Here is a 14,405-nt window from a genome sequence, read left to right as displayed (position 1 = left end):
TTTGCACTCAGGAATTACTTCTGGTGGTGCTCAGGGGACCATATGGGATGCCAGGGATTGAACCCGGGACGGCCACGTGCAAGGCAAACACCCTACCCGCTGTGCTATTGCTCTGCCCCCTCTATAGGAAGGGTTTTAACAAGATGCCATCCAGGTAAATTTGTAAGCCATGCCTGTGGTCAGATCAGAGAGAAGATTTTCAGATCTTCCAGATGCCTCCAGATCTAGAGAGTTCTGGGACTTTGTAGAAGGCAGCTTTTCTTTTCTAGTGCATGGTTTCATGTCTACCCAGGATGGGGCCCCGTTCCAACCCTGTCCTCATAGGCAGCCCGAGGCTGGTGGGGCAGTGAAAGGCAGAGAGGTGAAAGCCAGATTCCCTCCCCTTCCTGCGGGCTTTGAGTGCACCCCTGGAAAGCTCGTTTTTTTTCCTTCCCTCTTGCATCTTGTCCGATGCTTCTGCCCTCTGCTTGTCCCCTCTGTGGCCACCAGCCCTGCCTCTGCCGCAGCCATGAACAGACTCCCTGCTGGATCAACAGCAGCGAGAGCTGGGAAGCCTTTTTTGGGTGTCTATTTGTTAATCTTGGTTTTCATCTATTTACTTCTTTTAATGTGGAAAATTCCAACTTAGTCCAACCAATTCTGGAAATTATGGCAGTTTATTTGTAGGTCTTTCCATTTTTAAAAAGTGCTGGTATATTAATGTTCTGCACTGCTTGCCATTTTGACAACATTAAATTTTTTTTGGGGGGGTGGGGAGGTGGGGGGGATGAGGTGGCTTTCTGGCAGTAACCCGAAAACATGCTAGAGAAATTCTAAAAGAACTGTAACACTAGAAATCCATTTTTGAAGAGTTGAAATATTTTTGAACACTTTTTTGGTGAAGGTTCATATTTTGTGATATAGAATCTGTTCTGGGCTCTGCATCTTGAGATGTTGCAAGCATATTAGGTCAATAAGACTCATAACGTCTAACCAGCAGGACAGGCTGGACTGTTGCCGAAGACCAAAGCCTGGCCACGCTGCCTTGGGAGAGGTCAGCTGCCTGCTTCATTCACGTGCTTGGTTTCATTTGTCATGTGCTGTGGTTTGAGGTCGTATCTGTGAAGCTGGGGATTTGGGGAGGTTTTTCTTTTTTCTTCATTTTTTGACATGTTGTAGCATCTAGATTCTATCTATCCCATTGTTATAAAAAGTCTTGAAAAAAAAAACCTGAATTGCAAAAATCTCAGTAGACAGTACTTGTTAGGAACTTTCAGGCTTCAAAAATCACGCTGTGTTGGGGCTGAAACCATAGCACAGCGGGTAGGGCATTTGCCTTGCACATGGCCAACCCGGGTTCGATACCCAGCATCCCATATGGTCCCCCAACCACCGCCAGGAGTAATTCCTAAGTGCAGGGCCAGGAGTAACCCCTGAGCATCACTGGGTGTGACCCAAAAACAAACAAAAAAAAATCCCTCTGTGAAAACTATGCACCTAAAGGGGGAAAAAAAATGGAAAAAGCTGGCAAGGGTCTAGGAACACCAGGAGCAAGAGGAGAGATTTCTGTCTATCTTCTGTGCCCTCTGGTCCTCGCTGAGACTTTCCTTTGTGACCTTCAAGAAGAGAGGCATGACCGGTCTATAGTCTACTTTCAGCATGCATCTTCCATCCTGGACGGATCTTCCCAACACCCTTTATTTGGTGTTCCCTTCTCTATCTGAGCTTTACCCCTAGAGTGTGCGGCTGGTCTCCAAGCCATGGAGTAAGCCACTCAATGCCTCTTTTGCAAACCACAGCACCCAAAAGGAGAGAGAAAACAAAAGGGAGTGCCCTGCCACAGAAGAAGGGTGGGGTGGGGGGTGGAGGTGGGAGGGATACTGGGATCAGTGGTGGTGGAGACTGGGCACTGGTGGAGGGATGGGAACTCGATCATTGTACAACTGAAACCCAAGCACAAAAATTTGTAAGTCTACAACTGTACCTCATGGTGTTTCACTAATAAAAATTAAAAAAAAAAAGAATAGATAATAAATTGTAAAACAAAGTACTGATAAAAAAGAGAGAGAGAGAGAGAGAGAGAGAGAGAGAGAGAGAGAGAGAGAGAGAGAGAGAGAGAGAGACATGACACTGGATTCAAGTTTGGCAAAACTTAGGCTCCAAAATGACTGGGAAAATTTCCAGGCCTAGCCCCAGGCTCAGCTAGGTCAGGCTGCCTTTGTCATACAAATAAAGGCATGATCTTAGAAGCACTAAAGAAGAGCTTCTCAAAGAAGGGGTACAGAATTATTTAAATTAAATTAAAAATAGTTTTCTGTTTTTGCACACCCTGAGAAGATCAAATATTTTCTTTTTCTTTCATTTTTGGTTAATGGGCCCCACCTGATGATACTCAGGGCTTCGTCCTGGCTCTGCATTCAGGGATCACTCCTGGCAGGCTCAGGGGACCTATGCAGTGCTGGGAATTGAACCCGGGTTCACTGAGTGCCATATATGTGCCTTACCCACTATTCTATCTCCCTGACCCCTCAGATATTTTCTTTTTTACTTTTTTTTTTTCCAATTGGGATGGTTCTCAGTGCCCACTGTGTGCTTGGGACTAGTAGTATTCAAGGTAAGCACCTTAACTCCTATACTATCTCTCTAGTCCCCGAAATTTTATTTTATTTTTGTTTGTTTGGGGCCACACACAGCAGTGCTCAGGGCTTACTCCTGGCTCTGCACTCAAGAATTACTCCTGGCAGTACTCAGGGGACCATATCGGGACTGAACCTGGGTTGGCCGCGTGCAAGGCAAGTGCCCTACCCTCTATACTATTGCGCCAGCCCAAAATTTTTAATGAAAACTAAGGACTTATTTGTGAGTTCCAATTGTGGACACGCAACATGTGTGTTCGGTGGTCATGAGCCTTCTAACCTAAACTTGTGTTGGAGGAGAAAGGACGAACCAGTATCATCCAATACTTATTTTCATGTCTGAGGGTACATTTGTATTTCTCCTGCACTTTCATTTTCCTTCTGAGTGGAATTGTTAGATTATCTGGTCCGAAAAATGCTTATAGTCTGAGATAATTTTGGTGAATGAAGACCAGGTTGAAGTGGTTGAGTTTAAAACATGCAATTCCTGGAAATCATAAAATTGGATACAAAATTTTTAGTCTACTGTTTATTAATCAGAATTAGCTCATGTTATCTAAATGGGAAAAATGACAGACTTGGTCTTACAACTGTTTTAACTAATATGGGGGCAAAATGGAGTTGCTTATGCCAATGCAATTTCCCAGTCAGGTAAAGTTGCCTGAGAGGTAAAAGATCACACAAGCGAGGGGCTGGAGTGAGAGTAGAGCAGGTAGAGTTTGCCTTGCACTGGACCTACCTGGGTTCGATCCCCAGAACTCCATTTGGTCCCCCAAACATCGCCAGAAGTGGTTCCTGAGCACAGAGCCAGGAGTAAGCCCTGAGCACCACCTGGCCATGACCCAAAAGTCAAAAGGAAAAAAAAAGTGATAGAAATCTCTAACAATGAAAGGTCTTTGGAATTCTATGACTCCAGTTTTTAGAATGACTTAAGAGAGTCGAGAAAGGATTATTTCAGGTAAAATAGGATTTTAGATGGACTAAAATAAGACTCCGCCACTGACAAAGCTGACGTGTTTTATAAACGTTTACAGGGCTGTGTTCTGAAGGCATGTCCTAAATCATTTCCCTAATCTCTTGGAAAAATCAAGTTGTACTAAGTTTGATCATGGAAATTCATTCAGAATCTACGTCATTTTACTAAAATGTTAAGTATTGGGGCTGGAGAGCTAGTACTGCAGATAGCACAACCTGGGTTTGATCCCCAAAATCCTATACATAGGTCCCCCGAGCCCTGCCAGGAGTGATCCCTGAGTAAAGACCTGGCAGTGAGCAAGGCCTGGGCTTTGTGTGGCTCCCAAACCAAAAATAAATTAATTAAATAAAATATTAACCATTGGACTTGGTTTACTTTTAAAATAGAGACACTTACCTAAGAAATGTCATTATGAAGGCTATTTTGATTAGTTCAGAGTCTCCTGCCCCCGCACCTGGCTGTCCTCGCCAGGGCCCCTTGGAGAGGGGCGGGTTGAGTTTCCCTCCCCACCCCTATCAGGGCTCCAGCAGCCGAAGACCTCCAGAACCAGCCACCACCATGCTGAGACCACTCTACACACACATGAAGGTACTGGCAGAGGAACAGAGGCATGCTGGTCCCGGGGCTGAGATCTCCAAGCCTGCTCGAATCGGGGCTGAGCATCTTCCACCCAGATCCCCCACCTTCCAGTAGGCAGGGGTCACACCCACCAACTGACCCCTGGCACCGTGTAATCCCATCAACGGCCAAGACCCAGAGATATAAAACCCAGCTCCCGGAAGCGTATTGTCTCATTCTTACTTTGGACAACCTGGCAGGCTACCGAATGTAACCTGCCCACACGGCAGAGTCTGGCAAACTCCCCGTGGCATACCCAATATGCCAAATATCAGTAACAATGATGGGTCTCATTCTCCTAACCCTGAAAGAGCCTGAATATGGCACTTTAAATCTCAGGGGTAGGACAAAGGAGACGTTACTGGGGCCTGCTCGAGGCAATCGACGAACAACAGGATGATCGTGATTGTGATTTTGATTAGTGAGTCAAATAAGAAGGAATCCCATCTTAAAGTGAAACCGGCTATGCAATGTAATGAAGAAAAGCTACAGGACAAGAAGGTCAAGAAAAAGGAAAGTGTACAAGTTTTGAGGATTGCGTTTTAGGGAAAGAAATACTATGAAATTGATAGAATTTAATGAATTGTTATAAGGATCTTGAAATTCCAGTTTTAATGTTGAAGTATAATCAGAGTTTAGAGGCTGGAGAGGTAGTTCAGGATTTAAGACACCTCTTTTATAAGCAGCTGAGCTCAGTAACTCCAGTTTGATCCCTGGCACCATACACCAAACTCTGCGAGGAGTGATCGATCCCTGAACACAAAGCCAGGAATGAGCCCTGAGCACAGAGCCAGGAGTGACCCCCAAGCACAGAGTCAGGAGTGAGACCTGAGCACAGAGCCAGGAGTGAGGCCTGAGCACAGAGCCAGGAGTTTTTCCTGAGCACAGAGTCAGGAGTGAGCTCCGAGCACAGAGCCAAGAGTCAGCCCTGAGCACCTCCAGTGTGGCTCACCACCCACACCCCCAAATAAAAGGTCAGATTTAAACTTTCCTTTGCAAAAAGGACAGAATTAATTTAGGATGGTGGTCAGGGGTGCGGTCAGGACTGGGCACACCCGCATTGCAACCCACCGGGTTCAAATCCCAATCACACATGGTACATCAGGGATGGCTGGGTGCAGCCCTGGAAGGCCCAGCACTGCCAGTCTGGCCCGCGGAAGCCGAGCGCCATATCCTCAGGCCCTCGCACGGCACAGAATTGCTGGTGGAACCCCGAGCCAGACTCTGAGCACCTGCCCCCAAAAGACTGTGCTCAGCTTTTTCAGACTGAATTGCTTAACTGGTCCACCTAATAAATGAAGCTAAATGGTTAAAATAGCTGTATTTCATGCTGATTTTACCCTTGGGTTTTAATCTCTGAGTGTGTGGTCACCACTTGGTATGCGGTCCCCAGGGAGCACCACAGCTGAGCGTGGGAGCATTACCAGGCATGTCATCATGATAGCCATGAAGGGAAGCGGGGGATTTTATTCCTCACTGACATCTAGTGCCCTCAAGTCAACCTCCAATCTAAAGGTCCAGCAGTTCAGGTTGAAGGAGTCTGAATCACTATATCTGTCCTTGCTGTGCTTATGCAAAATAACTGGTTTCTCGAAAGTAAACCCAGTCTAAGGACTGGAGAGATAGTATAGTATAGTAGGGAGGGTGCTTGCCTTGCACCTGGCCAATCTGGGTTTGAGCCCAGCGTCTCATATGGTCTCCCAAGCACTGCCAGGAGTAGTTCCTGAGTGCAGAGCCAGGAATAAGCCCTGAGCATCTCTGGGTGTGACCCAAAGTAAAACAATCAGAAGTAAACTCAGTCCTCAAGGGCACTGTTACTTGGTAGATTTGTGGGGGGGTGAAGTCACCCCACGGTCTGCTTTGCCTTCTGCCTCACTCGTTCCAGCCACCTCAGCCTCTCCTGGTTCCAGGAAGCACAAATCCTTTGCCCATCAGATGATTGTGCGCATGTCATCCCCGCCTGTGATATCTGTGTGATAAATGCCTACTTATGCTTATAATGCTGAGTTGCCAGCTCCTCCAGGAAGTCTCCCCAGCCCCACTGCCACTCCCTTCACCCTCCCCAGGCTCATCTCTGTCCCCACTTCTCTTTGCTCCCCAGTCTTGCCTCTGTTTGCCACTGTTCACCCCTTCGAGGTTGTCCAGCTCTCCTTCCAGATGCTGCCTCACTGGTCTTGGCCAAAGGCTTAGCAGGGAGTTTCTGGAATCAACATTCATTGATGGGGCAATGGGTTGGTTTAGTTCCCCTCGTGCGGGAACTGGGGTCCAGATGGGGAGGCAGGCCAGATGTGAGGCGGTGGCAAAGTCTCATGCCAAGAGCAGGCCCAGGATGGAGATGGAGGTGTTGTGCCAAGTTTCAGAGAGACCAAGTCCACACGCCATAACGCAAAAGCAAAGGAACTTTATTATTAGCCCGAACCATTGCTAGCTCGAGCTAGGGTCCGAGTCTCACCCAACGCAGTGGAGTCTTGACAAGGACCCCAACTCCAAATCACAAGCTGTTTATATAGGTCCCAATGTTAAGAAGCCATTTATATACTGATCTATTTTTAGCACTGGCCCTGTTACAACAGTGGTCAGCAATTAGACAATGGTTCCTCAGTAACAGTTCCTAAGGAGGGTACAATGACCCCTCATGACTCCCCAATTTTTTATCTAGGCAAATTACTCAACTGGGAGTTTACCAGAAACTGCAAGTTCTGCTTCGGGAAAACAGAAATCGAGGCCTAGTGGAGACTTCATGTTAGCTGCAGTGTGTCATGGCATCAGTTTTGCCCTCACAGAGGAGCCAGTGGGGCTCGCTCAGGGGGGTCCTGGGTGCAGAGAGGACCTAGGGTGCTGGAACCTCCCTCCTGTCCACCTGTGTGTCCCTGAGGCAGCAGCACAGAGCAGAGAGACGCCAGCAGGCGCCCAGGGCCCTTTCAGGTAATTAGCATGTCTGGGGAGAGCCCGGACAGCAGAGACCGGAGAAGCGACAAAGGGCTTCTGTTCCCGCTATGGTAATTGCTGCCCCACTCCCACCAAGCACGGGTGGGGGTCAGAGAGTCTGGGAGGCCAGGCAGATGGGGAGTTCTCAGCCCCCTCCTCAGTCCCCGCACCCGGGGAGATTCGCCAACCTCCCCAGCAAAGCCGTCCTCATCCTCCTCTGAAGCAGTGCGTTCACGGTCCCTCCTGTCACAGTTCTCCCACTCCAGCAAACATAGGCTCCCCTAGAAGGGCTTGTTACTGATGTGGGTGGACCCCACGGGTGGCTCATGTGCAGTGGGGAGGAGAAAGACAGTCACTTTCTCCCAATCCGCCTCTGCTACCCGGGACCCAGGATTACTGGGTTCTTGTCTCGCGTGCAGAAAAGAATTTCAGGAGTAGACAAGCAGTGAAGTAAAACATTTTATTTGGCGGGGTTTTTGAAGGGAAGGAGTGAGAGAAAGTGGGAGAGAGTGGAGAGTAAGAGAGAGAGAGTAACGCACTCAAGAGAGAACGCAGGCAGAGAGAGCCCCTACACACACCCCAGCATTAGACAGGAAAGCATGAAAATACACATCTCAAGAGGGGAGATACGGGCGACACATGTGCTCAGGCACCGCGTGTGCTCGGCCACACAGGCGCAAGCAGCACACAGGCTAGGCAGCATATGTGCACCCTTCCTTCGTTCAAGGTGTCTTTTATAGGCTCTTCTTGGGTCATCTTGATCCGGAAGTTCTGGAGTCTTCCCAGGGCTGGATCACATTTTAATCAGATTAACGGAGAGGTCTGGGGGTTTGAGGAACTTCATGGGGAGGGGTCCAACCTCCTCAGGGTCAGCTGAAGGTCTTATCAGCTCTGTTTTCTGTATCCACAGGGTGGATCAGTCTTAAGATTTTCCTCCCAATAGTTCTGTTGATCTAAGTTTTATTGCTAAGGGCTTTTCCCTGTCTACCTGCCTCTAACATTACAACACATCATGGGGTACCACCCATGGGGTTTCCATAAGGTTGAGGGGACACTGAGATTTTCTGTCTCTAACTCTCCAGGAGGTCCTGTCTGTGTGGGGACCCCAATGTGAGAACCAGGACCCCAGAGCCACACAACTCCCACTGGCTCTGCCCACAGTAGCCCCCCGCCTCGTCAGAACAGAAGAAACACAAAATTGGGGCCAAAAGATAGTTCACAGGAGGGGCTGCAGGCAAGGCCAAGTCTCACACCAAGAGCCTGCCCACTTATGGAGAGTGTGAGATTCACAGTACTACCCAGCAGTGCTCGAGCAAATCAATGAACAACGGGAGAACAGTGACAGTGACAGTGACCCAGAAGTGTAGTGTCCCCAGCACACTCAACCAGCTGCTACAGGCAGATGTCTGAGCGGCCATGGAAGGTACTGCTGGGAAATAATCAAACTTAAAGGGGTCAACCAGCCCTGAAGTAACCCAAAGGCATGAAGAGCACATCTTTGACGTGCAAATCTGGAGCTCTTTGGACAGGAGAAACTGAGGCACCCAGAGGCAGAAATCCAAGGCCCCATCCAGAGAAGGGTGGACACTAAGGCCCACAGCAATTCAATTAGAACAGAGCATGTTCTTGGCCATTTGTCTACTTTTATTTATCTTTCTATTGATTGTTTTTGGGTTGTAGGGAGAGGGGTGCTGAGAAGGAGGAGTGAAGAGTTAGTGTTACTTTGTTATTTTATTTCAGGGTACTGCAGATTGAACCAGAGTCCTTCTGGAGGCATGAGCCCTCCCACTGAACTACATCCTGCCCCCTTGGCTGTTCCCTTCTCTAGTCTGCAGGGATAAAAGTCCTGGATTACCCCCTGGGACTGAGCAGGAGCAGACTCTGTGTAAGAGCTCATTCAGTGACACCAAGTCACTCACCAAGTCAATGCCTCTTTGGACATTAACTGTCCTCTTTGCATGGGTCACAGTGATCAGGGGCAGCAGGGTGATGAGGTCAGAGTTGGAAACCAGGTAAGGGGGGGTAGGAGTGGGGAGGTGAGGGGGGTGGGGGGTGGAAGACCTTTGCTGCCAGACAGGAGCACTCAGAGCAGTCCCTTTGTTAATCTTGCTTTCTTTTGGATAAGTCAGTGTTAATACTTATTTTTCTCTACCCTAACAATAAAGCACCGCACTGTAGCACTGTCCTTCCATTGTTCGTCGATTTGCTCGAGCAGGCCCAGTAATATCGTGAGACCTGTTACTGTGTTTGGCATGTCAAATACGTCACGTGTGGGCAAGATACTCTCGGTAGCTTGCCGGGCTCTCCGAGAGGGGCGAAGGAATTGAACCTGGGCCGACCTGGTCTGCTGCGTGCAAGGCAAACGCCTTACCCATTGTGCTATCGCTCCAGCCTATAAAAATAAAAAAGAAAAGAAAAGCAAGCCCTCCCCATGGGATTACAGCCCAGTGTCTGAGCCCCCACCCAGAGTCGTGCAGTCGACTAAAAGCCGACTCCCCACCTTCCTAGGCATTGGGACTGCTGAGTATGGGCTGGTGGTACCCAAGCCCCAGATGTAAAGACTCCCCACGGGAACTTGACAGAAACACAGGTTCCTAGACCCACCCCAGATGACAGAGTCAGTCGGGTTTAACAGAATCCCCAGCTGGTTCCCATGAACCTTAAACTTGGAGGTGCACTGGTCTAAGTGATGTCAATGAAGAAACATCCAGAAAGGCCACTACCTAAAACAAATCAAACAATCCTACCTCCAGGATGTGGGGAACCATTAAATTGTTCCTAAGATAACAACTCTCTCCTAAAACACAACACACTAAATAAATCTTAATCATGCCTATCTTGGCATGAATTCCTTACGCACAAACATCAAAGCATTCTTATGTTTTCGTGTAAGTGGTGTTCTTTCTAAAGATTTGTTCTGCCATGTATCAATTTATCAAAGACTCACTTATCAAAAAAGTTCAACCAGGGTTGGCGGTTGTGGTGAAAAGCAATCCTCATTCTCTGTTGGTGGCAACGTCATCTGGCCAAGTCTCTTGGGAAAAGAGTATGTAGACTTCTCAGAAAAGACTAGAGCAGTTATATGATTCAATAATTCTACTTCTTGGTATCTACCCCCAGGACACAAAAACATTAATTTGAAAGTACATATGCACACAGGTGTTCACTGCAGCATTGCATACAATAGCCAGGTCATGGAAACTATTCCAAAGTCCAAAAACAGATGAACGATAAAGAAGTTTGGTATATATAAACAATGGAATATTATGCAACAGCAAGGAAAGATAAAATCTTGCTGTTCACTGTGATTTGAATGGAACTAAAGGAATTGACTTCAGCTAACTAATTTAGAGAGAGAAGAACAAATACCAGATCATCTGTGGATTTTTGAGAAACAGAACAAGGGAATAGGCAGTATTGAAGGATGACAAACCCTTGGCCTTTTATTGAAGAACTAAGATCATGGAGCAGTGGGAAGCAGAGGGGATGGGGAGGAAGAGATGTACTCAAGATGACAAAAGGACAGTTAAGTGGGGGGTCTTGGTCACTTTGGAGATGATGGGGTGCAGTAACTATGTACATCAGTGCCATCAGAGTTAACTCTATTATAAGCATCTTACTAAGCTGGAGCGATAGCACAGCAGTAGGGTGTTTGCCTTGCACGCAGCCAACATGGCCGACCCGAGTTCGATTCCTCCGCCCCTCTCGGAGAGCCCGGCAAGCTACCGGGAGTATTCAATATGCCAGACACAGTAACAACAAAGTCTCCAATGGAGACGTTACTGGGCCCGCTCGAGCAAATCAATGATCAACAGGAGGGCCTTTACTTTACTTTACTTTAAGCTAAAGTAAGTACTGCCATGGGGTGGGGAGGAGGCTGTGGGCCACATCCCGAGATGCTCAGGGGTTACTCCTGGCTCTGCACTCAGGAATCACTCCTGGCAGTGCTCAGGGGACCATATGGGATGTCAGGAAGTGAACCCGGTTCTGTCGCATGTAAGGCAGGCTCCCTAACCGCTCTACTATTGCTCCAGTCCTGAACAATAGGTATTTTGAGATCAAACTGGGGAGAGCAAAGCGAGGGTGGCTAGAAAAGATTTATCTACAGCCAAGTTACAAAGCAGTGTCAGGGCTGAATTGGGGCAACACTGGCAAGAGGGGCATCACGGGGCTGACTGGAAGGCAGCAAAGTAAACCCAACAGCTCGGAATTTCTTTTTTTGTTTTATTTTTAATTGAATACCTGTGAGATAGACTCTTACAAAGCTGTTCATGATTAGGTGTCAGTCATACAGTGTTCCAACACCCATCCCTTTGCCAGTGCACATTTCCCAGTACCAGTGTCCCCAATTTCCCTCCCATCTCCCCCCACTACCCCCAGCCTGCCTCTATGGTAGGTGCTTCTCTCTCAGCATTGTGGTCATGCAGACACAGATAGGTTGCCATGTATCTCCCTGAACCTACTTTTAACTACTTTACCTACTTTTGGCTGGAGCGATAGCACAGCGGTAGGGAGTTTGCCTTGCACACAGGCAGCCTGTCCGAGCCGGGTTCGATTCCTCCGCCCCTCTCGGAGAGCCCGGTAAACTACCAAGAGTATCTTGCCCGCCAGGCAGAGCCTGGCAAGCTCCCCGTTATGTATTTGATATGCCAAACACAGTAACAACAAATCTCAAAATGGAGACGTTACTGGGCCCGCTCGAGCAAATCAATGAACGACGGGAGGACAGAGCTGCAGTGCTGCTTTTAACACTCAATTCTTGTCCAGTGTGATCATTCCCAGCTATTATTGTCATGTTGTTCCCTTCTCTATCTTACCTACCCTCCACCCCACACACGTCTGTGGTAGATTCCAACAACTGACCAGTCCTCCTAGCTCCTGTTTTCCCTGAACATGGATATTAGTCCTCTACTATATATTTTTATATACCACAAATGAATGTAGTCATTCTATATCTATCCCTCTCCTTCTGACTCATTTCATTCAGCATGATACACTCCATTTCCATCCATTAATAGACAAATTTCATGATTTATTTTTCCTAATAGCTGTATAGGATTTCATTACGTAGATGTGCTATAGTTTCTTTATTCATTTGTCTGTTCTCGGGCATTCAGGTTGTTTCCAGATTCTGACTATTGTTAGAATTTCTTAAGAACACTCCTTTTATTGTATTCATCTGGGGAACATAAAGTAACAAAATAGGAGACTAACACGTAAGAATATCCAGATAAATACCAGGAGGTTCACTCCATGGTTTGAAAGCCAGCCGCACATCCTAGGTGGGAAAGGCAGCTTAGATAGAGAAGGGAGCACCAAATAAAGGGTGTTGGGAGGATCCTCCCAGGATGGGAGAAGCATGCTGAAAGTAGACTATAGACCAAACATGATTGCCCCTCAATGCCTCTTTTGCAAACAACAGCACCCAAAAGGAGAGAGAAAACAAAAGGGAATGCCCTGCCACAGGGGTGGGGTGGGATGGGGGACATGGAGGGGTGGGAGGGATACTGGGAGCACTGGAGGTGGAGAATGGGCACTGGTGGAGGGATGGGTACTCAATCATTGTATAACTGAAACCCAAGCACAAAAAATTGTAAGTCTACAACTGTACCACATGGTGTTTCACTAATAAAAATAATAATAAGTAAAAAAGAACACTTCTTTTGCTCACAATATTATACCAGGTATAAGTATCTCTGTGGCTTATACCAGCATTTGGTGCTAAGTAGTTGGCTTTTAGTAATTTGGTGCTACGTAGTTAGCTTTTTAAAAAGCATTGCCGTGGGAGATGCGTGCTGAAAGTACACTATGGACCAAACATAATGGCCACTTACTACCTGTATTGCAAACCTTGACATCCAAAAGGAGAGGGAGAGAGTAAAAGGGAATGTGCCTGCCACAGAGGCGGGGATTGGGGGATGGGGTGGGGCTGGTGGGAAGGATACTGGGAACATTGGTGGTGGAGAATGGGCACCGGTGGAGGGATAGGTACTCAATATTGTATGACTGAAGCGTAATCATGAAAGTTTGTAAGTCTGTAACTGTATCTCACGGTGGTTCATTAAAATTTTTTTTAATTTTTTAATTAAAAAATTTAAAAGCATTGCCTTTGTGAACCAAAGAGATGATTCAACAAGCCAATCTGCTTTGTACACTGGAGCCCCGGGTTTGACCCCTAGCACCACAAGCTCCCCTGAGCACTGCCAACCCTCACTCCCCACCGCACCCCAACACAGACACACACTACAAATGCCTTTTGCTTTCTCAAAGGGTCAGGAGGGAAAAAAATTCTGCAGGTTAGCCCTGTTGCTCAGTGGGGAAGAAACTGTCAAGTGAATAAAGCCGCAAGGGTCCTAAGATCCTGAACCTGGGTTCCGAGACCCTGAGGGCTGGGCTTGGTCACAGGTCCCCCCTGTGCTGGGTTCTCTTCTCCTTCATGACTTCATGACTAAGGAGTGCCCAGGAACGTTCATCCAGTGAGGACTAGGGAAGGGGTCATCCGTGAGAGGCTCACTGCAGAAGAAAGTCGGGGGAATGGGCATCACTGACCCTGGAGAGAAACCCCGAGATTGCTCAGCCATCCACACCTGCAGCAGGCTTTCCCAACGTCCTGGCACCTGTGTTGGAAGAGCTGGGCTGAGAAGCCAGAAAGTTCCATCCATGCTTCCAGCTCGGCTCCTCCAGCAGATTCCCCGAGGAGCCTCAAGCCTGCTGGCAGTTTGAACAGGAAGCTTCAGACAAATCACAGCTATTTTCTCTAGCTTTGAAGATCTTTTATTTTATTTTATTTTATTTTTATTAGTGAAACACCATGAGGTACAGTTATAGACTTATAAATTTCTGTGCTTGGGTTTCAGTTATACAATGATCAAGTACCCATCCTTCCACCAGCGCCCATCCTCCACCACCACGGGTCCCAGCATTCCCCCCACCCCTCATCCCCCCCCCCCCCCCGTCCCACCCTGCCTCTGTGGCAGGGCATTCCCCCTTGTTCTCTCTCTCTTCTTTTGGGTACTGTGTTTTGCAAGAGAGGCATTGAGTGGCAATCATGTTTGGTCTATAGACTACTTTTCTAGTTTTAAAGATCTTTAGGGACCCGAGCGACAGTACAGTAGGGAGGGCATTTGCCATCTTACCCAGGTTCGGTCCCCAGCATCTGTCTCCCAAAACCTCCAGGAATAATTCCTGAGAGCAGAGTCAGGAGTAAACCCTGAACATCACTGAGCATGACCAAGAGAGAAAGAGAGGAAGGAAGGAAGGAAGGAGGG

At 47.7% G+C, this 14,405-nt stretch overlaps 1 non-coding gene across 1 annotated transcript; it reads right to left on the bottom strand.

Annotated features, from left to right (window-relative positions):
- Positions 1-770: 770 nt before the first annotated feature.
- Positions 771-832, bottom strand: LOC130045579 (U7 small nuclear RNA). The gene has a single exon (XR_008795565.1). It is a non-coding gene; the product is annotated as a U7 small nuclear RNA (small nuclear RNA).
- Between the last annotated feature and the right edge of the window lie 13,573 nt (positions 833-14,405).

Source organism: Sorex fumeus, unplaced genomic scaffold (genome assembly GCF_029834395.1).
Source record: "Sorex fumeus unplaced genomic scaffold, SorFum_2.1 ptg000128l, whole genome shotgun sequence".
NCBI lineage: Eukaryota > Metazoa > Chordata > Mammalia > Eulipotyphla > Soricidae > Sorex > Sorex fumeus.
The sequence above is the reverse complement of the archived record's forward strand: the minus strand, read 5'-3'. Positions and strand labels throughout refer to the sequence as shown.